Raw genomic sequence first — 26,059 nt, forward strand, 5'->3', positions numbered from 1 at the left:
ATTGGAGCAGAAAGATGACAGCAACATCCGAGGTTGTGTGACGATTTAGCCTTTTAAATGCCACTTCCTGTGTCTGTGCATCTACCAGGGGTGTTATTCACTACCTTGTGTTGTTCACAGAGGTAACTGTGAGAAAGTGTGTATACACCTGCGCAGCGCTAACATTTCTACAGCATTACAGTTCTTCATGTGATTTGATCATGTGATTTATACCAGGATAGCTGGTTGATGTTTTCTACTACAGGATTTCTGGGTTTACGTGTGAAGAAAACTGCGTTTACAGGTTATGAGTTGGTGATGCTGTTACACTGTGTTGTTGGAGAAATGTGAAGGTTACTTTGACGATGTGAATAACATGTAAAACATTCCCTGTGTTGAAACTAGTGCCACTTCTGTCCACAGCTATGGTCTTTATGGTCGTTTTATAGCACCTCTGGACCCTGTCAACTTGTGCCTGACCACCAGGATTGTCCATGTGTGTTGCTGATGTTTGTTTGTCTAAGAGTGCATGTAGAGGATTCAGCAGAGACGGACAAGTAACATGAGAAAGCAAATAAGAGATGCAGTGTTTGTGGAATAGTTTGATATGGGGCTCATTAGCTGGCCACTACTGAGCTCCTAGTGTTAAATACATGGAGTGACTTTGCTTGAGGGAAGTCACCGATTACATTACTGTTAACTGAGTACATGGGATGATCCATGTTTGGGGCGAATTATGCCAATAATTGTAGTCTACTGATTTGAGAAAACCTGCACATGATACTTGTCCTGTTGATGCTTTATTACTCTAATGATACAATTGTTTATAAGTGTGAAGTTTGATTTTACTTCCAGATCTTGTTTTCCAGGCCATGATGGTGTGTATGATGGCTCCAGGCGGAGCCAGATGTTAAGCAAACTTAATATACAAGACACACTAACATCTTTTATTGTAGGGTTACAGAGCTACTCCAGAGGAGGTGAAGCCCTGAGGGTGCCTGGGACATGATCTAGCTAACCTTTTTCTTTCAGACAGGAATCTAGGTTTGATGAGTTGACTCATGGGAGTGTCCATGCGTCAAGGGTGAGGGGTCCAGAATTACATGAAACTATGTTTTCTATGTTTTCTAAACTATGTTTTTTTTATGATTTTTGTGTGATTTGTGTGATTAACAGTTCATTTACGGGTATTAAACCTACGTAAGTGGTGCATCTGTGTTCAGATGAGGCTTTGATGGACCATAAATGAAGCTCACTGAACTAAAGAATGTGGTTTGATGATGATTGACATGCTCTCCAAATAGAAGTTTTTCCTCCTAGCAAGGAAATATAGGTGCAGCAGTTAAAGTATTGCAGAAAGGAATCTCCTGAGAAATCTTCAGAGGCCCAGTGAGAAGCGAGAACCCATTCCAGGCAGAGCTGACAGCCCAGGCAGTGGTTGAGGTCAAAGGTCGAGCTGTTTGGGGCCCATTGGGAGATCAGATTCCACAGCCACAGCAAGGACCACGAAGCTGCATTGGAATGAGAGCTGTGCCAAGGGGCTTTCCAGAGGCCAACAGAGGAGATTGTGGACGACATACGGGCACCTGAAGGATGAGGGGCGTGCCAAGCTCCATCGACAGCGCAGGGGAGTCCAAGAATGGCATCATGATTCTGTGAAAAGCACAGGAACCAGAAGCTATGGTGGTGATGACAGCAGTTTCCTATGAACATCACCTAATGCTGTGTCAATATACTGCACACGATGGCACACTGAAGACTGCTGGGATCATAACAGCAGCAAGATAACTGGATCTAGCACCCTTTCCACAGAGGGTTCTCCTGCAGAGGACAATGGAGGAGGCATAAATATCCCCACAGGACAGGGGCCTGAAGTGAGGTGATGGGGTTGGCAGAGGCCATAAAACTAGAGTGCTGAAGAGGTCTGCAGCTCTCACAATAGCTGAGACCCATGTTGACAAACGGCAAACTCAACTGGTATGTCTGAATGTCTATTCTACATACATTTGGACTCTGGTTCTATGAACAGTGATGGAAACAACTGGAAGAGACATTTATGACGCCCTGCAGAACTTAAACCACTCTGCAGAGAGCGTGTGATTTACATGTCTTGCAGAGGAGCACAACCAAGCTGGAGTGATCTTGAAAATGTTAATTTCTCTTATGACCATTAACAATTCATTTGTTTGCTTGTAGGATGCAGTTTACCATTGAATGAGATCAATGAGAACTTGGATAACTGCTAATATATTTGTCAAACTGTGTACGTTTACATATGCTGAGTATAAAAATGTTTGCATTGACACTGTCAGACATGACGGGATCATAACTGGGTACTTTTCTAGCATAATTGCCAAAAGGGGGGAAATGTTAGATTTGTATTGTTGATTGTCATTTATGCTTAGAAATATTTACTCATATATGCTTAGAAGTATATAATCATTTGTAGATTGAAAGAATGTCTCATCCTAGGAGGTCTGTAACAACTCTGTGTAGCATGAAGAGGGGAGTGCGTTCACTCCTCTTCAGAGTGTTCTGGCATAGATCACACACCTCTTAGGAGAGGTCGTATCTTCTCTTGCTGATATATGGTATAGCAAACACACGTATATCTGTTTGAGTCTAAGAGCCTTTTGTTCAGATGTACCGCTAGGCTCCTGGCACCAGCTTTGGGGAGTCTTCCTGGGGTTACATCTTGACCCCATACACACATAGATACACAATCACACACACACTCAGGGTATTCTTTGTTCACATGCATACCTATATAAGATGTTATATGTTAATGAACCAATCCGAGAACCACAATCTCCCGACTAGAAAAGTGAGCAGTAAAGTCTAGACTGCAGACCACTCTAACCTCTGGTGTTCACTCGGTGGGGAGAAGGGCTATCAGTGGCAACACTGAGACACTCGCTCCTCTTGCTGGGTGTCTACTCATTGGAGGCCAAGGGTGTGTCCACGGTCGAGAAGAGGAGAAACGCTCACAGAGGGAGACCTGATGGAGATGGAAATACTAAATGCAAACCAGGATGCCCCTGAGGGTGAGAAACCGCACAGGCAGCGTCGATGCTGGACAAGAGGATGCCAACTGACCACTGTCACAACGATGTGTTCCATGCTCGTGTTCACAGTATTCTTATCACTGGCCCTGGTAGGCATGAACACGGCCTGCACCAGCAACCCATGTGACCCACACTGCCCGAGGATTTACCGGCAGGCTCCAAATGTGACGTGTCCTGAAAGGGGAACCATTTTTAAGCTGCAGCCTATGCCCAGAAGAACGCAGCAGCTAACGAGAAACAAAGAAGTGGAGAACAATGCTGCCCTTCATACCTAACAACACTGCAGCTGACGGCAGTCTGACCAGAGCCCTATAAAGACTGAAGACCCTGAATGAGAGAATGAAAGAACATTCTGGAGTGGACACTTCCATGTGGGACAGCTGGATGGACATGTTTGGAAAGTACCGCAGCCTAGTGTCATCAATCCTAGTGTCAATAGCTGTTTTGCAGCCATATTGACCCTATGTGGCTGTTGTTGTATTCCTGCATAAGATCCATGATCAACAGACTGATAGCCACAGCTATTACACGGACCCTGTCGGCCAAAAAGAAATCATGACACTGCTGGAGCACGCCGACACTGACTCAAACACCCGACGACGAAGATGAAGAAACAACCTGTAACTAAAAGAAAAAAAGACACTCCTGTTAATAATGAAGCAACAGTTAAAAATGCACTGTCAAGAGACTGTATGCTGATAAAAGTTAAAATGGGTAAAACAAATTAACAACAGGAGGGATATGTTAAGAGATTTTCAAATGTTTCAAGTATTATTCCCACTGCCACGTTATTGAAAGTTTATCTTTAGTTTCAGTGTTAATAGTTGTTTACCCATTTATTCTTTCTATTTAATTGTATTTTATGATTTTACTGTTTCACTAGAAGTGAAGCTGAAGTAAAGACAAAAGCATAGTGTTCTCAGATATGATGTACCCAGTACATCTCCTCTGTACCTGGCTCTCTACGAGCCGTTTCACTCCCAGGAAGGGGAGAGCAGGACGTTCTTATCTATACACTCCCAAATAACAAGAGGGGCCCATTCTTCAGAATCACACACACACACTCTGAGATCATACACACACACACACACATACTCTGAAACGCTATAAATAAAGAACTGCCACATACGCTGGTTGTGAGCCTGAGACAGCAGCGCTCACCCAGCGTGCACACGTTGTTACCATCTAAACTGTCTTGAGTGTCTTTATTTCGCCTGAAGAATGTCTTGTTTAAATATTTACTCCTTACAAGAGCCAAGTACAATAATCTCAGTTTGATCTGAATTAAGAAGCAGAAAGTTAGAGGCTATCCAAGTCTTTATGTCTTCAAGACATCCCTGCAGTTTAACTAATTGTTAAACTAACACCAGAAAGAAGAATCAGGGATATCACCGTGTTTACTGTGAAATTCCAAAGGTTTTCTAACCCAAAGAAAAACTGGTGACTGTTGAAGTTTTGGGAACACAAAGTGAGAGGGTTTTGGTGAGTTTGATGATGTTTTATTGGAGTTTGGAAAAAGTGTGTTTGTCATGAGCAGACAAGCTAATTGAAGCTTCGCTTTCTGATGGAAAAAAGTAGAAAAAGCAAACACAGACTGTGAAGTGTGTTTTCAGTTCAAGTAAATAACCAAATGCAGATAGATTTGCTCCATGATTTGAACTTGCATTTGTGTAACACTGAAGCGGCAAGACGAAAAACTGCCACAATTTTCTTTTTTTCCCCTCAGAGACACAAACGGTTGATTTTTGTGTCATTATTGTGATTTTTGTGTTGTAAATATTAAGTCAGTTTTGTGCAGGCCAGGTTTTTTCCCATCTCCAGCCATCGGACAAGGCTTGAACTTCTCTCTCTCCCCCTCTGCATGTGTGCTGAGACACACTCACACACACAAGACATCGGATGGTGAGCCTGACCCATGAGACTGAACTTAAAAACACTGCAGCAACCAGAACAGCAGCTAACAGCAGTTTTGCTAGCCCTCTACAAACACAAATTACTACTAAACACATGTGCAGCCATAGCTGGTCTGGCCATTGGGCCACCATCTGGAGTTACATACATCTACCTACTCGGAAGGCAGAATTTCCGAGTTCCATGTATAATCGAAAGCACCACGACAGCAGTTTACGTGTTGGACGTAAAAAGTGCACGTGACGCTGTGATGTAGGCTAGAATCATGGCGGCAGTAGACAACAGTCCAGGCATCAGAGTTGGCCGTCCGATTGGGGTCTGGAATGTGGGGTCTCCCTGCTGCTGCGGTGTCGGGCGGTCTGCTTCTCTCCACCCCAGGGAAGAGGGTAACACTACCTCAGTCTGGGTGCAGTCCAGGGGCAAGGGTACCTAGACCTGGGGTATAGAGTACGATTGGGAGATGAGAGCATGAGGGTGGGAATGGATGTTTGTATCTGTGTGTGCCTGTTTGTCTGTGTCTATATGTCAGGTCAGGTCTTAGACTCCAGCTCTCTGGGAACTCCCAGGGCCTCCAAAGTATGGAGGCCTATCTCCCCCCACCACTCCCCCTGCCAGTGGCAGACGCCCTCAGACATCGATGCATTGGTGGTTCTTGGTGTCTGGGCATGGGCGTCCTGGTACTCACCGGCTCACTCCTGGTGGCTGCTTGTCGGACCCTGGAGAAGCACACTGTGTGTTGTGGATCCTTTGTCCTGCACAATAATATTCAATATTTAGTATTTACTGTTATATTCACATAGATCATCACGATGATGTTGTTTATTATATTGCTCTCTTCTTTTGCTTGTTTTCTCTTTTTTCTTCCTCAACAGGTGATCCAGGTCAGCGATCCCCAACCCCCGGGCTTCGGACCGGTACCGGTCCGTGAGTCATTTGGTACCGGGCCGCGAGAGTTGAGGCTCAGGTGTGAAATGTATGGTTTTCAGGGTTTTTATTGGTTTTCAGCGTTATTTTGTTATCGTTTTTTTTTCGTTAATTCGGTTTCCCTGGGTCTTTTCACGTGTGTTATGAATAAATCTTCTTTTTTTCGGTACCGGTACTAGTTTTATTTTGTTGTATTTATCCACGACACCTTAAAGGCCGGTCCATAAAAATATTGTCGGGCATAAACCGGTCCGTGGCGCAAAAAAGGTTGGGGACCGCTGATCCAGGTGATTGATACATGTATTTTTTGCGTGTTTCCTTTGTTGGTTTTTGTTTTTTGCCCTTTATCAACGTTCCTCTTCCCCGCTGTTTTTCTTTCACTACCTCTCTTTCTTTCTCCCCTTTCTTTTCCCCAGTCATGTCTGTCCTGTGTGGAGCAAGTGAAAATAAAATAAACAATAAAAGCAAAGGTGAATCAAATAGACCAATACAGCAAGGCCGGGATGGTCCATTTGGTAAAGTAAATCCGTTGGGCATCTTTCTTAGCCTTTAGACAGTAATTATGAGGGCAAAAGAACCAAACGGGACAGGCGAAAAAAAGAAAAAAAAAAGGATAGTGCTAATGTGTAAGCAAGCAAGAAGACTGGAATCCTTGCTCGGTATCCAGTTAGGGAAGCAACACATTAATAAGAGAATTCTGAGTAAAACCAAAGTTACTTTCCCTAGTAACTAGTTACTTTGAAAGTAACAAGTAACTTTAGTTAACTGAGTGACTTTTGATTGAAGTAACTAGTAATGTAACTAAGTTATTAATTTAAAATAACTTACCCAACACTGACTGTCACTGATTTGGTTTTGTTTTATGTTTGTGTTGTATTAAAGATGCCGGCTTTTTATTTAAAGGTTTCTGGTTCTGGTCTCTTCACTGTGCTTTGCTCCACCACTCCTTTAGGATCAATATGATATATTTGGTATCAAACTTGATTCTGTCCATGATGATGACAGAGTGGTTAGGGTGTTCATTAAGTTGACATCATGCAGTTCATCTTCGCACCACCAGACGGCCATGACTCACCATCAATGAAGAGTTCAAGGAAATATTAGTGACAACAGAGCTGTACGTATTCATCTGATCAATATGGAAGTTCATGTTTCTGTGATTGCATCAGTTTTTAAAAGCGGCTGTTTTTATAAAATGACAGAAACATGAGAGATGCTGAATGTCTTGAAAATTTTATTTTTTTAGAATCATTTAGAACAGTTTAAAAAATCAACTGATTGAATCCATGAATCTGAAAACGTGTTTGTGAGTGAAAGAGACAGACATGTACAGACTGAACTATCTGTTCAACAGTCAGAGTGTTTCTCTAACAGGAGACACTCTTTACACTCAACTCAGCACAGGGACACTGAGGCACCAGGTAGAAGTCCAAACCCAGGATACAGGGTTTCAGTGAATGTGGTGTTGAAGGTGTGGAGGTGGATCAGAGTGTTAGAGGAGACTCTGTAGAAGGACAGAGTGCCAGCAGGACAGTCCACATACACTGCTACTCTGTTAGAGACAGAGGAGGAGGAGGAGGAGGAGGAGGAGGAGGAGGAAATGAGTGTTCGACTGTTATTGTGCCAGGCAGAATGAGGACCATCATTAGAGCAGCACAGACTCCAGGACTGATCATTCTGACCAAACCCACCATCTGTACTGTCTCCTTTCCTTCTGATGCTTCTGTAACTCACTGTTATCCAAACCATTTGTTTCCACTCGACCTCCCAGTAACAGCGACCAGTCAGACCATTTCTACACAGCAGCTGAAACCAGTGATCAAATCTGTCTGGATGATCAGGATATGACTGAAACTCTTTCACACAGGTCACCTTCCTGTTGTTGTCAGACAGTTTGAGTTTTCTGTGTACTGTATTTGTGTTGATTGTGAGTTGACAGGAATCTGATGGAGAGAATAAACACAATCCAACTGCAGTTATTGATGCATCATCTGTTCATTGATTGACACTTTGAAGATGACTCCTGACATCAGAGATATGAATGAGTGATGTGACAGTTTGAAGATGGTTGAATGAGTGCTGCTTTGTTTTCTTGAATCACATTAAAAACACACTTACACTTCCTCAGACCTGGTCTCAACCACCGGACTCCAGTAGGCTCCACCCTGAAAGGATGAGTGGGGTGAGACCAGCATAATCTCTTTCAACATGCACACATGGACATTACATGGCTCTCATACACATACTGTTAGACACTGATAAAGGAACAGTCCAACATTTTCACAAATACACTTCAATCCATACGTGGATCAAACTGCTGATGATTTGGACTGATCTTGGATCTGTCAGTACACCACTGTATTGAATGTACTATGACTAATTCAAACTGTCACCTTCATTATCTTTATATTCCTCTTCTTTTTAGCTGGAAAGGACACTTTTCTGCCTCTGCTCTCAGCTTTTTTTCTCCTCTTGTTGTCAGTGTGATTACTGTACATGACCTCTGATCTCTGAGTGAGTGCAGCATTGTTTTCATGTGTTTTAATGCCACCTGAAACCTGTTCATGTTCTGATGTAACAACGGATTGCTTCACATTTCTGCCTCTGTCATACAAACAGTGGACCCTATATATTAGTTTTGGAATATTTCACGTTGAATTTATTAACCCTTTTAAGATCGGTCGGAGTGGCTTTACAAAAACCTCTTGTGCAAAAGTGTGCCGGTAGTAGTCAGATTGTGTCTGCTCTGCCCTAATGGTCACTTCTGACCGTCATGAGCTGCTTCACTTGTTGCCTATGAACATGTCCATCAATTTAGCTGGACACGTGCTGCAACGATTGTGAAGTGGAGAATGCAGCTGCTGAGAGTCCACTACTGCTGAACCTTTGGATGGCCGACAAAACAGATCTTCCGATGTTCTCAGCTAAATCCCTGGACGTGCTGGTAGGCAAGAAGTGAAGTCGCTTATGGCGAAGTGATCCATCAGGGGTGAGGAGACACAATCTGACCACTACTGGCACACTTTTGCACCAGAGGTTTTCCTAAAGCTTTTATTTTGGTATTTCCGTTGATCCGTACAATAAATTTGTATGTTAGCTAAATATTTAGTTTCCTGTAACAGTTAGATTTAACATTTAACAATTAGATTTAACACTTAACATTTAGATTTAATATTTAACATTTAGATTTAACATTTTGGGATGTCTAGACCAAAATACCACATTTTTCTCCACAAGAGCCTGATGTCCACTTATGAGGACATTCATCACATAAGATAGCTGATTACCAGAGCCACCTGAGTGTTAAGGCCACATCTTTGTGAAGGTCTCATGTTTCTGTAAAATCTGACTGTAGGCTGTCCACTCTTTCTTTATCAGCTGTCAGTCTTATTTTACAAGCAATGGGATAGTGATCTCTTCCCATTGTTGCGTCCCAATAAACTTCCCACATCTCAATTCCTGCTGTGTTTCTTAAAACTCATGTTAAATCCAGCACACCCTCTTTCTCTGAGCTGACATTGACCCATGTCCTTGTTCATTATTGAGACACACTAATTCTTTCTTATCTGTTAGCTTCTCAATAAAAGTTTATTACAGTGAGAGCCTCACTACCTGATCATATTTCTAATGCCAGGTGATCCAGATCATATCCTACACCTAGTTCCCTGTGTGTGATGTTTGGTTTAATGAATGTTGCACACCCTCCAGCAGCAGCATTAAGTCTATCATATCTCAATGCAGCATACCCATGGAAAACTAAATATAACATTGTCTTAAGGTGTGTTTCCTTTATACAGATCACATGTGTACAACTGCCTCTGCGGGTTTCTTCTGCTCACAGTTAAAAATGTCCTGGGTGGCGTTATACAGAGATTAATCTCATCTGAATTAGGCTCATAGGGTAAAACGTTCCATCCCGAATTGGTGCACAGATTTTTATTTTTTTATGTATTTTTTTGTTAGCAAAGTGGAAATGTATGTGCATGTGCGATTTTCATGTCAAATCTGCAAAAAATAAACAGGAAGTGAGTGAAGGACACAGGAAATGTTCCCAGCTCTTCCTCCTCTATCAGATATTCTCTCCATACCTGAGAGTGTCCAGTCTCCAGCCTGGATCCTTCAGTCCAGCTGACAGCAGCTTCATTCCTGAGTCCCCTGGATGATTGTAGCTCAGGTCCAGCTCTCTCAGATGAGAGGGGTTGGAGCTCAGCGCTGAGGCCAAGGAAGCATAGCCTTCCTCTGTAATCATACAGCCTGACAGACTACAGACAGACAAAACAACAATCCATCTGTGAAGATCAGTTTGTCAGTTAAAGTAATATCTATTCATTTTCTTCCGCTTATCCAGTTCAGAGTCTTCGAGGGGCCAGAGCCATTCTAGCTGCATTAACGTTTGAACACAATGTCCTTCAGACCACATCACAGATTCAACATCAGTTATCATGCCAATCTAGCCATGGTGACGGTGGCACTTTGGTGACAGTAAATAAGCACAGCATGCCTCACCAGCCCATTAGACTCTGCTACTGCAGTCGCAACTGTAGTCATTTTTATTAATGCCCAATTTGGACATACCCCTAAATCTCTAAATTGGATAGTGTAGTAAGCACTCATCTTTTAACAATTAAAAAGAAAAATGTGAATATCAGCAATCTTTATACAATAATTCACAGGGTATAATTCCATCCAAATAAGGTTCACTATAAAAAGTAGTAGTAAACTTATGCAGTTTCATGGTTTAGATTTACATTGTAATTAGTGGAAAAGTCACAATCTTGACCTGAGAGTTTCTAGTTTGCACTGTGGATTCTTCAGTCCAGTAGTAAGAAGTGTCACTCCTGAATCCTTCAGGTCAGAGTTACTCAGGTCCAGCTCTCTCAGACTACAGGACTGGGATCTAAGAACTGAGGACAGTGATTCACAGCTTCTATCTGCTAGGTTACAGCCACTCAATCTGAAAATTCAAAGATGAACAACATCAACCTTTTGTTTTTAAGGAATCTAACTGTTAGATATTAAAGAGGTTATGAATGTGAATGTGTAAATAAAGTGAAAAATAATTAAAAAAAAAATACTAAAATAACACAATAATCATTAGGTTAACCTTCAAAAGCAAAACTTTTTAATTGCTTAATTTTTTTTCACTTCATCAAATGGTCCATCCATTTTCTGCCACTTCTGATCGGGATTCCCAGGAATATAGTCAGTTCATAAAAACATCCATTTAAAAAATAAATAAATAAGAGCTGACCTCAGCGTTTCCAGTGTACAGCGTGGACTGTCTGCATACAGAAGTGTCACTCCTGAATCCTGCAGGTTATTGTTACTTAGGTCCAGCTCTCTCAGACTACAGGATTGGGAGCTGAGGACTGAGGACAGAGCTTCACAGCTTCTCTTTGAAAGGTTACAGCCACTCAATCTGAAAAACATTTTTTAAATCAAAGGAAATTACTGTATATGTTGAATCAAGAAAATAAATATGTTGATCCTTATTCATGATGCATCCTGCATCTTGATGTAGTGCCTCATTTAATCCTCTATTTTTTTATTTTAATTACATTTAAACAAAAAATACATACACACACATTTAAAACAACGACAACAAAAAAGACAACGTATCATTGTTTGTGAAGGAAAATGTAGAAAAAGTCCAAAAAAGAATAGAATAAGCATATTGCAACATAGTCCTAGACTCTGAAGAAATATTCAAGCTACACTTTTGAAATGTGAGGTCACATAGTTGGGAGAAAGTGTCTGCCTATCTTGCTATGAAGTTATGTGTTTATATATAATATACATATATATTGTTTACATCCTCTCTACGAATTGCTACCTTACCGTGGTGGAGGGGTTTGTGTGGCTCAGGGATGCCAGGAGCTATGTTGTCTGGGGACTTTTGCCCCCTAGAAGGGTCTCTCATGGCAAATTGGTCCTGGGTGAGGGACCAGACAGAGCGATTCAGAAGACCCCTATGACAAGACCATTGAGGGAGCAGTTTACCCTGCCCGGGACAGGGTTACCGGGGCCCTGCCCTGGAGCCAGGCCACAGAAGGGTGCCCAAGAGTGAACGTCTGATGGGCAGGCCTTAGTCCATGAGGCCTGGCCGGGCACAGCCTGAAAAGGGGATATGGGCCCATCTTCCTGCAGGCCCACCACTTACAGGAGGCACCGTAGGGGTCAGGTGCCTTGTGAGCCAGGAGGCGGTCAGGAGCAGAAGTACTGATGGGCCGACCCCCAGCTACCAAGACTGTCAATTGGGACATGGAATCTCACCTCTCTTTTGGGGAAGGAGCCTGAGTTAGTGCGTGAGGTTGAGAGGTACTGGCTAGAAGTAGTCGGGCTCACCTTAATGCATGGCTTGGGCTCTGGAACCAGCTTCCTGGAGAGGGGCTGGACTCTGTCTCAGTCTGGAGACTGGTGAGAGGTGGTGGGTGGGTATCTTGGTATCCCCTTGGCTTTCTGCCTATATGTTGGGGTTTCTCCCAGTGGATGAGTGGGTGTGTTCCCCTCGCCTCCAGGTCGGGGAACGTGACCTGACTGTCGTCTGTACTTCTGCGCCGAGTGGCGGTTCAGAGTACCCAGCCTTCTTGGAGTCCCTGGTTGGGTACTGGAGAATGCTCCTCCTGGGGGCCCTGTAGTCCTACTGGGAGACTTCAGTGCTCACGTGGGTAATGACAGCGAGACCTGGAGAAGCGTGATTGGGAGGAACAGCCTCTCAGATCTGAACCTGAGTGGTGTTTTGTTATTGGACTTCTGTGCAAACCACAGTTTGGCCATAACAAACACCACGTTTGAACTAGGGGTGCAACAGACCACAGTTGATCCATAATCCGAACCGATCCCGATCCGAAGATCCGAAGATTCGAAAAAGAAGAAAAAAAAGTATGTGTATAGTGCGCGTGGTGGGTCTGTCAAGCGATAGTTATGGCCAGCGCTAGCGGTCCAAGTGGAGGAGCAGAGGAGTTTGCGGTATTTAAGCAGCCCTTTGCTGCCCAATCCGAACGGGCTAAAGTTATTACTAAAGCTATTGGGGTGTTTAGCTGCAGACGGGAGGCTGTATTCCGTTGTGCAAAACAAGGGGTTTAAACTATGATGAACGTGCTTGAGCCACGCTACGCCTCCATCATCATCATCATCATCATTAATTTATATAGCACTTTAAAACACACCTGGTAGACCAAAGTGCTGTACAATACTAATATGCACATAGTAATAAAACCAGACATAGCAAAAAAAAAAAAAAAAAAAAAAAAAAACTTACCCACAGAGTTAAAAGCCAGGGAATAAAAATAGGTTTTTAATAAAGACTTAAAAACTGGCACTGATGTAGCCTGTCTAATATGGAGAGGAAGGTTATTCCAAAGCATTGGCGCTGCAACAGAGAACGCTCGGTCTCCTCTAAGTTTCAGCCGTGACTTTGGGACCGAAAGCAGCAACTGCTCAGCTGATCGAAGGGAACGAGTGGAGACGTGGGGCTTCAACAAGTCAGACAAATAAACAGGTGCCAGACCATTTAGAGATTTAAAAAACAATAAAAGGACATTAAAATGGGTCCTAAATTCAATTGGAAGCCAGTGTAGAGAGGCCAAAATCGGAGTGATGTGATCAAATTTCCTTCTGCCAGTTAAAAATCGTGCCGCAGCATTTTGCACTAATTGCAAGGGTGACAAAGTGCCCTGCCCAACCCCTATTAAAAGAGAATTGCAATAATCTTAACATGAGGTAATAAAGGCATGAATAACACTTTCCAAGTCAGGCTTGGAAAGAAAGGGCTTAACCTTCGTTAAACGTCTGAGGTGATAGAATGCTGATTTTACCACCCCGTTTACATGGTCATCAAAGGTAAGTGCAGAATCAATTTTAACTCTGAGATTTGTGACTCTTTAGTTGGGAAGTCAAAGCTGCAAGTAGAGATGGCACGATACCACTTTTTTATGTCCGATACCGATACCGATATCATAAATTTGGATATCTGCCGATACCGATATGAATCCGATATAGTGTTTTTTTAATCAATAAAACTGTTTTTTTTAATATCTTGCTACATTTTGTGTAAGTTCATACTCAAGTTTAAAAAACAACAACACTAAAGCTATTCTGTTATACCTGTATGCAAAAAAAAAAAATTCATAGTTCAGCAATACTGATCAATCTAATACACTTAAACCTACACCATCCTCCCTATTCTGGTATTTTAAAGAGCACTTAGCGTAAATATTAAGCAACCTAACTAATAGGGTTTCAAATCCCAGCAACAACAACAAAAAAAAAATAAAATAGGGAACCACCCCTCACGCTCCACCTCATGATGCTTAATCGACGTAATCAACCTTAATTTGATGCAGTGTGAAAAGAAAATGCACAGAAATCAATTATTTTTCAAGAAATATTAAATAGATTCAACATCTTTCTTTAACATAATTGCAGACTGCACAGAGGTGCCTTCCCAAAGGAAAAAGTACTATAGCTTACTAGGGTATATATTAGACTTAATAGTTACTATATACAGTAATGGACTTCTATTCATTTTATACCAAATTAAAACTTTGGGTGTCAGATAATTATTTAATAAAAGCTAGACATTTTAAATGAGAATAAGAAAGAAAAGTATTTCTTTCTGCCCCCCTTTTCCCTGTTAATGCCCTACCTGCCCCCCTGGCTAAACTTTGCTACATCCGCCCCTGCACAGTTACCAGCCGTCAGCTATGTAGAAAAGGATCCTGGTGTAGAAAGTAATATTAAATAAATTCTAACAACAGGTTATCAAGCTTAAACGTGCTGCTGTTGTTTATCCACTGGTTCCCTCTTTCTGGTGGAGAGTGGGCCAAAAACAAACAAGAGAGACGGAGTCGCGACAGAAAAGCCGATCAGCTGATCATTAAGCAGTTTCATGATTGAAGTAGCAGCAGGAGAGGGAAAGAGAGAGAAGAGGCAGTCGCTCCATAAATCGGTTGTTAAGCTTAATGTGGGAATGCTTTACAAACATTCAGAGATTGACTTACACACTTGCTTTACTTCTCTCGGGGATAACTTTGTTGGAGATGAAATGCCGGGTTGGTAGCGAAGCTCCAAATGCTCAACCAGACCACCTACAGGTCTCGCACGCCACAGCCGCTCTATCACGTGATGCATACTGCTCCGACGTGCTACGGTTATGAGGCGAGTTACGGCGTGTCGCAAATTTTGTGAGGGGCTTTCGTGATATTTAATGGATCGGATTACATTTTTTAATTTAGGTCAGTATCGGACCGATACCGATACGTAATATCGGATCGGTCCATCTCTAGCTGCAAGATCAACATCTGGAGTATGAGAAAAACGATTTGGGCCAAATAAAATCGCTTCTGTCTTCCGATCATTAAAATTTAAAAAGTTTTTTGCCATCCATGCTTTGACATCAGTAAGGCAGTCAAGCAGAGGTCGACTTGGGAGACTATCAGGATGACCAACAGGTCAATAAAGCTGGTAGTCATCTGCATATAGATGGAATGGCACTTTATGTTTTTGGAAAATCGCGCCAAGAGGCAAAAGGTACAGTGAGAACAATAACAGCCCAAGAACAGATCCCTGTGGCACACCCCAAAGCAGAGGGGCCACAGAGGATGAAGCCGACCCCAACTTAACACAAAAGGTCCTATTTAAGAGATAAATAGGACTTTAGTGGCAAGATCGTTCCAAGCCTGTATGAGCAGGGAAAGTTTAAAGTTATGGCTGAACTGTCCCAGGCATCTTCTGGTGCCCTAACTTAAAATGGGTGGATTTCCAGGGCAACGGAAAGCTACGTGACCGTGACAGCTCATTATGTCACAGCGGAGTGCGATATAATGATAATGTATTATTGTAGGGTCTACCTTACAATATATAGCGTCTTGAGATGACTTTTGTTGTGATTTGACGCTGTATAAATAAAATTGAATTGAATTGAGTGGTAGATGCAAAGCCTTATACTGCTCTATATTGTACCATAATTTGTTTTTATATAATTTCGTGGAATAAGTATTGAGTTTAATGTTTTTAACAGGCAAAAATACTTCACTAAGTAAATAAGTACATGTTAAACTTTTGCCTATTTTCTTTTTTTGTTGATCCAAAAATTGATCCGATCCGTGACTTAAAACTATGAACCGATCCGAACCGTGAGATTTCTGATCCGTTGCACCACTAGTTTGAACATAAGAGTGTACATAAGTGCACATGGCACCAGGACACTCTAGGCCGCAGGTCAATGATCGATTTTGCAATCATATCACCAGACCTAAGACCATATGTTTTCAACACTCGGGTAAAGAGATGGGCTGAGCTGTCAACTGATCACCACCTGGTGGTGAGTTGGATCAGGAGGCGCGGGGAGGACGCTGGACAGACCTAAATGTACAGTGAGGGTGTGCTAGGAATGCCTAGCAGAGGCCCCAGTCCGTGAGATCTTCAACTCACAACTCCGGCGGACATTCAACAGCATTCTGAAGGAGAGTGGACACATTGAGTCCAACTGGACCATGTTCATCATCTCCATTGCCGAAGCCTCTGCACTGAGCTGCGGCCACAAGGTAGTTGGTGCCTGTCGTGGTGGTAACCAAAGAGTGGACACTAGAGGTGAGGGGAGGCACCAAGATGAAGAAGGAGTCCTATCAGGCTTTATTAGCCTGTGGGACTCAGGAGGAAGCTGATAGGTACTGACAGGCCAAGCGAGATGCAGCGTGGGCAGTGGCTGAAGCAAAAACTCGCGTGTCGGAGGAGTTCGGAGAGGTCATGGAAAAAGTCTTTCGGACTGCCTTGAAGAGATTCTGGCAAACCGTCAGGCGACTCAGGAGGGGAAAGTGGTGGCACAATGCTGACTTTCACTGAGAAAATTGTCGGATGGTGAAAGGAATACTTCGAGGGCCTCCTTAATCCCACTGGCACGTTGTCCGTGAAGGAATCAAAGTCTGGGGACAAAGGGGATGACCTGCATATCTTTAGGAGCGAGGTCACTGAGGCAGTTAAACAACTCCTTGGTGGCTGAGCCCCTAGGGTGGATGAAGTCCTCCCCGAGTTCCTGAAGGCTCTGGATGTTGTAGGGCTGTCTTTGTTGACACCCCTCCACAATGTTGCTTGGCGATCGGGGGAGTACCCCTGGATTGGCAGACTAGGGTGGTGGTTCCCATCTTCAAGAAAGGGGACTGGAGGGTGTGTTCCAACTATGCCAGGTTACTGGAAAGGAGAGCCCATCCATTAGTCCAACCTCGGATATAAGAGGAACAATGCCGTTTTCATCCTGGTCATGGAACACTGGATCAGCTCCTCATCCTCTCAAGGATACTTGAGGGTGAATGTCTTTCCAACCAGTCTACCTGTGTTTTCTGGGCTTGGCAGAGTAGAGCTGCTGCTCCCTCACATCGAAAGGAGCCAGTTGAGCCAGGAGGCATCTGACAAGGATTTCTCCTGGGTGCTTCCTGGGTGAGGTGTTCCAGGCAGCTGCATTCGTAGTTCTGCAAACTTTAACACCCAGTCAGCTGCATTTCAATGTCCTCTGGAGGACACAACTGTTTCCAGCCAGTTTAATGGAGACTAATCAAGTTGCTCATTAAAACTATCTGGTTTGATCAGAAAAGAAAACATTGGTCCATAGACCTGAAAGTCCCGAAAACGCATTTTGAACTCTCTCTCGAGTCTTCAAAATATATCCACGTATTTCCATCGTGCTGACGCTGTGCTGAGCGGAAAGCTCCCTGAGGCATTTGAAGTGTGGATATTTATTTTTTATTGCACTTTCTCACATTAATTCACTGCGTGTTGTGCTATGAGTTAACCATTCGTGTGGCAGCTTTAGCACGAGTGCCCAGGGCTGCCGACCCCTGACATGTATTAAAAAGAAGAAGCAGAACATCTGGCCTCAAAGTTTCCAGTGTACAATGTGGACTCTGCAGTTCTGGAGAAAGAACCTTCACTCCTGAATCCCTCAGGTTATTGTTACTCAGGTCCAGCTCTCTCAGACTACAAGACTGTGTGCCGAGAACTGAGGACAGAGCTTCACAGCTTCTCTTTGACAGGTTACAGCCACTCAATCTGAAAAAAAAAAAGTAATCAAATGAAATTGCTTTGTATTTTAAACCAAGGGACGAAATATGTAGTGTATATATATACTATATATACATATATTATATACAGTGTTGGGTGTAACACGTTACTGTAATTAAATTACTTTTCCACTGAAAAAGTAGAGTAACTAATTACTGTTCATTTTTAGGTATTTTAATTACAGTTACTCACAATGTACTTGCGTTACATTGTAAAATAATTAAACTCGCTGAATATCATTATTTAATTTCATTAATTTATCCTCTAAATGTAGAAGTAACCTCTGCCGCTTTAACATCACTGTAGTGCAGCTGCACGTCATTTCGCGCCAGTTTGCTGCATAGTCGTATTCTACAGATGTCTAAGATGTCGGACTCGGCTGAAGCGAGTGGCTGTTTTATGAAATGGACATATTCCCGTCTCTTCACTTTTCTGAAACAAGCAGACAAGAACATTACAGCAATATGTAAGCTATGTGCTGGGGAGAAAAAAACTATTGGCTGCTGTTAATAGCGCGAGTAATCTACTGAAGCGCCTGACACAGAGCATAGACGAACACTTCAGAGTGATTCTTGTTCATCATCCATGGATAACACCGCAGCAACTCATGCTAAGCAGCAAAACGTGATTTTACTTCAGCAGCACAGAAAGCGTCTGAAGGTGAGCTTAAAAAATGACTGCAGGCTACATAGCTGGACTGGCCATCGGGCATACCGGGCATTTGCCCGGTGGGCCGATGGTGATTTTTCATTTTTATGGGCCGATGGTGTTTTTTTTCTTCGTTTTTTTCCGTAACAGCATAAACACTGAAAGGTGGTGGATTGGCCAGATGAAGGGAGATGTGTAAAAATAACTCAAATGTTTGGTGGTGGCTATTGCGGACCTTCTACAGATTCAGTAACATTAGCAAGTGTTGGAGGCCAGCAGATGCAACACGCTGGCAGGTGGATGACGGAAAGGCAGGAGGAGCAGAGACCCGAGGCGGTGAACTGAACTTCAGGTAAGAAGTTATGACCTGCAGTCTATCTGGGTCAGATATAAACCAAGTTTAGGTGGAGTTTATTTTCGTTATGCTGACTTTTTACAGTCAGTTACAATAACTCGTACTGCGTACTAGCTAGCATGACGGAGTTTCTATACTGCTGGGCGGGTGCTATGATATTATTGATGTTGAACTTGTTTTATCTTATTCATAAGGTTAGTTATTAGAGTTTCCAACCATCCCGTAAAAAACGGAATTGTCTCGTATAAAGAGAAAATATTGCCCGTTTTGTATTGAGGTGAAAAGGAACACAGTTTGTCCCGTGTTTCAGCTACAATGAAAAAGACACAAAGCTGGAGTTATTCTTTGCTGCACTAATATATATATATATGTGTGTGTGTGTGTGTGTGTGTGTATCAGTGCGCCCCAGGGTGGCTGTGACTACAATGTAGCTTGCCATCACCATTGTGTGAATGTGTGTGTGAATGGGTGGATGACAGGATGTGTAAAGCGCTTTGGGGTCCTTAGGGACTAGTAAAGCTCTATACAAATACAGGCCATTTACCATATATACAGTGGCTTGCAAAAGTATTCGGCCCCCTTGGGCTTTTCCACATTTTGTCACATTACAGCCACAAATATTAATCAATTTTATTGGAATTTCACGTGAAAGACCAATACAAAGTGGTGTACACGTGAGAAGTGGAACGAAAATGATTCCAAACATTTTTTACAAATAAATAACTGCAAAGTGGGGTGAATTACTAATGTAACAAAAAATGTAACAAAAAATGTAACAATGTAACAACTAACAAAAAATGTGGTTTTATTTATATATATTTATATATAAATATATACGGTAATATATACGGTGGACCCTAGAAACAAAGCACGTACAAACTCCGAAGCAAGTACAAATTAAAACACATTGCTAGCGTTAACTGACCTTCCAAAACAGAGCTACTTAGATCACTTAAATTACACCATTGAAAACATATGTGTACTGTTTGTGCATTTATACACAAGCACTCATATATATTCAAATAATTAAAAAAAATGTTCATTTACCTGTTACTACCACACACCAAATCCGGTGGTTGGTACTAGGTAACAAAAGGTCAACACTGTCCCTTGCGTCCTGGAGCACTTCCGTTGTGTTTTGGAATTTGTACGCGCTTCGGAGTTTTTACGTGTTTCAGCGTTTGTGCGTGTTTTGGAGTTTGTAAATATACTTTTATTTACTCACTCTACATAAAATGTAATTAAAAAAAAGAATATAATATAAAAACCAACTGTTTACATTTCAACTTTTAACTATTTACATTTTCAGCTTTTTCCTTTTAAAGAAGATTAAAGTGAAACAACACAAAACACTGCAAACCACAACACAATTAAATATAAATTAAAATATGCAAAACAAAATGAAAATGCACATTCTCTGTTATATACGCCTGCATGAATAAACTTTCTGAATTCTTTATCATCCGCAACTAAAATAGTTGTGGATGATTACGCTACCTTTCTAATGTGACAATGTTGTCTCTTTTTGTTGTCCCTGGCTCTCTTCCTCTCTCTTTCCCTCCTGCTCTGTTCCTGTGCTACTGCGAGGGTAACTACCGCCCCTCTCCCCGCTGCTCAGGGGGCATGCGGAGTGAAGCGGGAAAAAAGTGCGAGAGAGAGGGTGAGAGAAAGAAAAAAAAACCCGGCTCCCAATAAGGAGCTGGCTCACATCGTTCACTTCAAAGATCCGGCTCTAAGAGCCGTTTCGTTCATGACCAACACATCACTAGAGGGGAAGACTTGTTTTCCCACTCTCACTGATTGGGGTCTGTCTGTGAGGAAGTTGAGGATCCCCTGAGATAGTAATGGGCTGAGTCCTAGATCCTTCAACTTGGTGAAAAGCTTAGAAGGAATTATTGTGTTGAATGCTGAACTGTAGTCCACGAACAACATCCTAACATAATTCCCCCTGCCAGTGTCCAGGTGACTCAGGGATGTGTGGAGCAGGTGAGATATGGCATAGTCTGTGGAATGATTAGTCTGGTAAGTGAACTGAAGTGAGTCAATGGTGGCAGGAAGTGAAGAAGTAGCCTCTTACCAGTCTCTTGAAACACTTCATCATGATTGGAGTCAGTTCCACTGGGCAGTAATCATTGTGGCAAGTGGGCTGTTGCTTCTTAGGAACAGGAACAATAATGGACTTTTTAAAGCATGTGGGAACCACTGGTTGGATCAGGGAGAGGTTGAAGATCACTAGTGATAGCTGGTCAGCACAGGCTCTCAGGACCGAACCAGGGATTGTATCTGGTCCTGCTGCCTTCCTGGTGTCCACTCTCCTGAAAGCATTCCTCACGGCATGCTCTGTAATGCTGAAAGCGTTATCTCCACTTGTGCTCTCCGCTCAAGCGCAGCCGCTTGTTGTTTTATTTGCTGCAGCGTCGAAGCAAACATAAAAAGAGTTCAGCTCACCATTGAAGAAGCAGGTTGTTTATAGTCCGTCATTGTCCGCAGTCCCTTCCACAGGCTCCTAGGGTGGCACTGTTGCAGCTGTGACTCTAGTTTTTCCCCGTGGAAACTTTGCCACATTGTAAATGGTAAATGGACTGGTTCGTATATAGCGCTTTTCTACTCAGTTTGAGCACTCTAAGCACTTTATCCAACTAATTCATTCACCCAATCACACCCATTCACACAAGCAGTTCTTCTGAGCTTAAGTGCTAAGTATCTAACATTCATACACATTCACACTCCGATGGATGCATCGGAGAGCAACGTGGGGTTAGTATCTTGCCCAAGGATACTTTGCATGAAGACTGGAGCAGCCTGGGATCAAACCACCAACCTTCTGGTTAGTGGCTGATCTGCTCTGCCATCTGAGCTACAGCTAACCCCCAATACAAGACGCAGCCTTGTATTGGTCCATATTACCGGAGACAAGCCCTTGGTAGACAGCAGTGCGCAATTTCAGAGCATCACGGATGTTTTTATCCACCCACGGCTTCTAGTTGGGAAACGTTCGGATGAAAGTTCTTTCCACTGTATCATCAATTTCAAACAGACATATCTTCTTTAAATTTAACAAGTCTGACTTTTGAGCTTTTGAGCGCAGCATCCTGGTGAAGTGCTTGTTGTTGTGTGAGAGCCTCATGTAGCTCACATAAGGCTGTGTCCGAGTCCGCGTGAGGCAGGTTTTAAACAGTGCAGGCAATGAATGCAGTGAATTCCCGATGATGATGATGGAAAGGGCATCATTTTAATCATAAAAATTTCCAGATTGGGCGCGCAAGAGTGTGTAAGTGGAGAAATGTTTGTGCTGTAGCACCATCTGTTGTTCACCATCAAACAAACCCCACTACCTCTTTTCTTCCCCGACTCCATTGTTCTTAATCCATCCATCCATTTTCTCCTCTTATCCAAGGCCGGGTGGGGGCAGCAGCCTAAGCAGAGAAGCCCAGATCTCCCTCTCCCCAGCCACCTCCTTCAGCTTGTCCGGGGTGTTCCCAGGCCAGCTAAGACATATGATCTCCCCAGCGTGTCCTGGGTCTGCCCCGAGGCCTACTCCCGGTGAGACATGCCCGGAACACCTCACCCAGGTGGTGCCAGGGAGGCATCCTTGTCAGATGCCTGAACCACCTCAACTGGCTCCTTTCAACGTGGAAGAGCAGCCGCTCTACTCTGAGCCCCTCCTGGATAGCTGAACTTCCATCTCTATTGGAAAGTTACTGAGACACTGTTGTTTAGACTAGAATGAGAGAGCTTCGGTAATAAAACTGTTAGGGGCACACCACCATTTTGAGATCCGAGGCAACGTGTCATGCAGGACGCATCTCCCTTTATGAAATAATGTGAAAGAGAAATAAAGTGTTAAATGGTCTACTGAGCAGTGTTTTGTCTTCCATCGGATGCCTCTGAGGAATCAAAAGAACTCGGTGAAGTGTTGGTACTTAGTGCAGTTAAGATCAGTGAGGTAGATCGACAAGTTGAGCGCTTCGCTATTACACTCAGCTCTCTCTTCACCACAACAGACCGGTACAGCGTTCGCATTACTGCAGCAGCACCAATCTGTCTGTCGATCTCCCGCTCCCTTCTCACGTCACTCGTGAACAAGACCCAGAGATACTTAAACTCCTGCACTTGAGCAAGAACTTGTCCCTGAGCCAGAGTGGTCACTCCACCCTTTTCCAGCTGAGGACCATGGTCTCAGATTTGGAGGTGCTGTTTCTCATTCCCACCGCTTCACACGCAGCTGCGAACCATTTCACGGTGAGCTGGAGGCCATCACCCGATGAACCGAATAGAACCACATCTTCAGCGAAAAGCAGAAATGAGATTCTGAAACCACCCAAGTGAAAGCCTTCCGCTACTTGGCTACGCTTAGAAATTCTGTCCATTAAAGTTATGAACAGAATGAGTGACAAAGTGTAGCCCTGGCGGAGCCCATCACCTACCAGGAACGAGTCTGACTTATTGCCGGCTATGCGGACCAAGCTCTTGCAACAGTTGTATAACGATTGAATGGCCCACAGTAATATGCCACACACCCCATACTCCTGGAGCACCCCTCCACAGGACCCCCTGAGGGACACGGTCGAATGCCTTCTCCAAGTCCACATAACATGTGTAGACTGGTTGGGCAGACTCCCATGTGCCCTCAAGTATCCTTGAGAGGATAAAGAGCGTTGGATTGTTCCTCCTGTAAACAATGTCCATCACGCCACTCTTGAAATGATTATGCACTAATTTTGTACATGTGGGTGGGAATGTATGTGAATAATTGCTGATACTATTCTTATTGTACTTTAAGTATTTGATTTATTGATTTTATTAATTTTATTGTTTATATTTATATTTTCATATTTCTATGGATGATGCACTGATCGGAGACCACTTTTAATTTCAGTGTACCTGTGACAATGACAATAAAGTCATTGTGATTCTCTGTATCTGAGGATTGACTAACAGATGGGCTCTCCTTTCCAGCAACCTGGCATAGACCTTCTCAGGGAGGCTGAGGTGTTTGATTACTCTGTAGTTGGAACACACCCTCCGGTCCCCTTTCTTGAAGATGGGAACCACCGCCCTAGTCTGCCAATCCAGGGGTACTGCCACTGATCTCCAAGCAACATTGTAGAGGCGTGTCAACCAAGACATCCCTACAACATCCAGAGCCTTCAGGAACTCGGGGAGGACTTCATCCACCCTAGGGGCTCAGCCACCAAGGAGTTGTTTAACTGCCTCAGTGACCTCGCTCCTAAAAATTGGCAGGTCATCCCCTTCATCTCCAGACTTTGATTCCTTCACGGACAACGTGCCAGTGGGATTAAGGAGGCCCTCGAAGTATTCTTTTCACCATCCAACAATTTTCTCAGTGAAAGTCAGCAGCGCCCCACCACTTTGCCCTCCTGAGTTGCCTGACGGTTTGCCAGAATCTCTTCAAGGCAGTCCGAAAGTCTTTTTCCATGGCCTCTCCGAACTCCTTCAGCCACTGCCCATGCCTTGTTCTGCTTAGTGTGTCAGTACCTATTAGCTGCCTCAAGTCCCACAGGCATATCACATCCGATAGGACTCCCCCTTCAGGCTAGTGGCTCCCTTCATGTCTGTTGTCCACCATTTGGTTCGCGGGTTATCACCAACCATCTTTTGGCTGCAGCTCAGTGCAGCAGCTTTGGCAATGGAGGTGCTAAAAATGGTCCATTCTGACTTAATGTCCCCAGTCTCCCTCGGGATGCTGTTGAAGCTCTACCAAAGGTGTGCATTTGAATATCTCGTGGACTGGGGCCTCTGCTAGGCATTCCCAGTACACCCTCACTGTACGTTTAATGCGCTAGGTCTGTCCAGCGTGCTCCCCCGCCACCCGATCCAACTCACCACTAGGTGGTGATCAGTTGAAAGTTCAGCCCGTCTCTTTACCTGAGTTTCCAGAACATATGGCCTTAGGTCTGGTGATGCAATTACAAAATCGATCATCGACCTACGGCCTAGAGTGTCCTGATGCCACATGCATTTTTGGACACTCTCATGCTCAAACATGGCATTAAAACACTGTTCAGATTCAGATCAGGGAGGCGGTTCTTCCCAGTCACGCCCCTCCAGGTCTCGCTGTCATTGCCCATATGAGCATTGAAGTCTCCCATTAGGACAACAGAGTCCCCAGGCGAAGCACTGTTAGAGTGAATTGTTAAATGTTGTCATTATTGTACTTAAATTTGTAAGCCTTAGTTCAAACTGTATGATCAAAGACATTCTTCTGTTTCTATCCTTCCCAGCCTACATCTAGGTGGGGGAGGTGATGTAATTGGTTATAGTGTTTAACTGCAGACATCCTATGTGAAGATTCTCTGTCCTTATTTAGTAAGGATGTTTTACTTGTTGCCATTTATGACCTCACCTGTGCTTGCGTATGGTGAGACCGTTAGAGGGGTTGAGCCTATAAGAATTAAGAAATTATTTTACTGCTACTATATATTCTTCATCATTAACATTGCATTAAATTGTTTATTAAAAGCTACTAGCATCATATTAACCTTTTTATTACAGGTGCAGTCATAATCATTGCATGTTGTGTCGGAGAAGATCTATGCTGATGTGTTGCAGTGTATGTCTTCCCACGCGTGTACTCAATAAATCATCGTTTGACTGAACTCTCCTGGGCCAGTGTTGGTTTTGTTCCTTGCCTCAATATTTCGAATCGGGACAGTTTTGGTGCCGTGACCCGGATATTGAGGAAGGTTTTGGAGGTGTTGACAGAGAAATCCGAGGCCAGAGAGGGCGGTCAGGTGGACGGATCCAGTGGTTTGACTGAGTGGACTGGGCCCTGGTGAAAAAAGGTAGGTACATACCTATTGAGTTTCTCTAAAGTGTGCTATACTTGGACAATAACAAAATTAAAGTCTACTCAGTCAGTCACCGATGAATGTCTGTTTTGATTTTTGAGGAACTATTGAAAAGAAAGTGAAAGGTTGAACTAAGGCTAATGAAACTGAGAGTAACAGTACTGACTTAAAGGTTGCATGCTATGTTATGGTGACAGAGAAAGAAAATAATGTCTTTGTGAGAAAAAAATAGGTTTTTATGGGTTTGAGTCCCTGTTGATCATAAGTTTGGACCTGCATCGGTCAAATAGTTCTGGTGGACTTTTGGT

Source organism: Oreochromis aureus, linkage group 3, assembly GCF_013358895.1.
Source record: "Oreochromis aureus strain Israel breed Guangdong linkage group 3, ZZ_aureus, whole genome shotgun sequence".
NCBI lineage: Eukaryota > Metazoa > Chordata > Actinopteri > Cichliformes > Cichlidae > Oreochromis > Oreochromis aureus.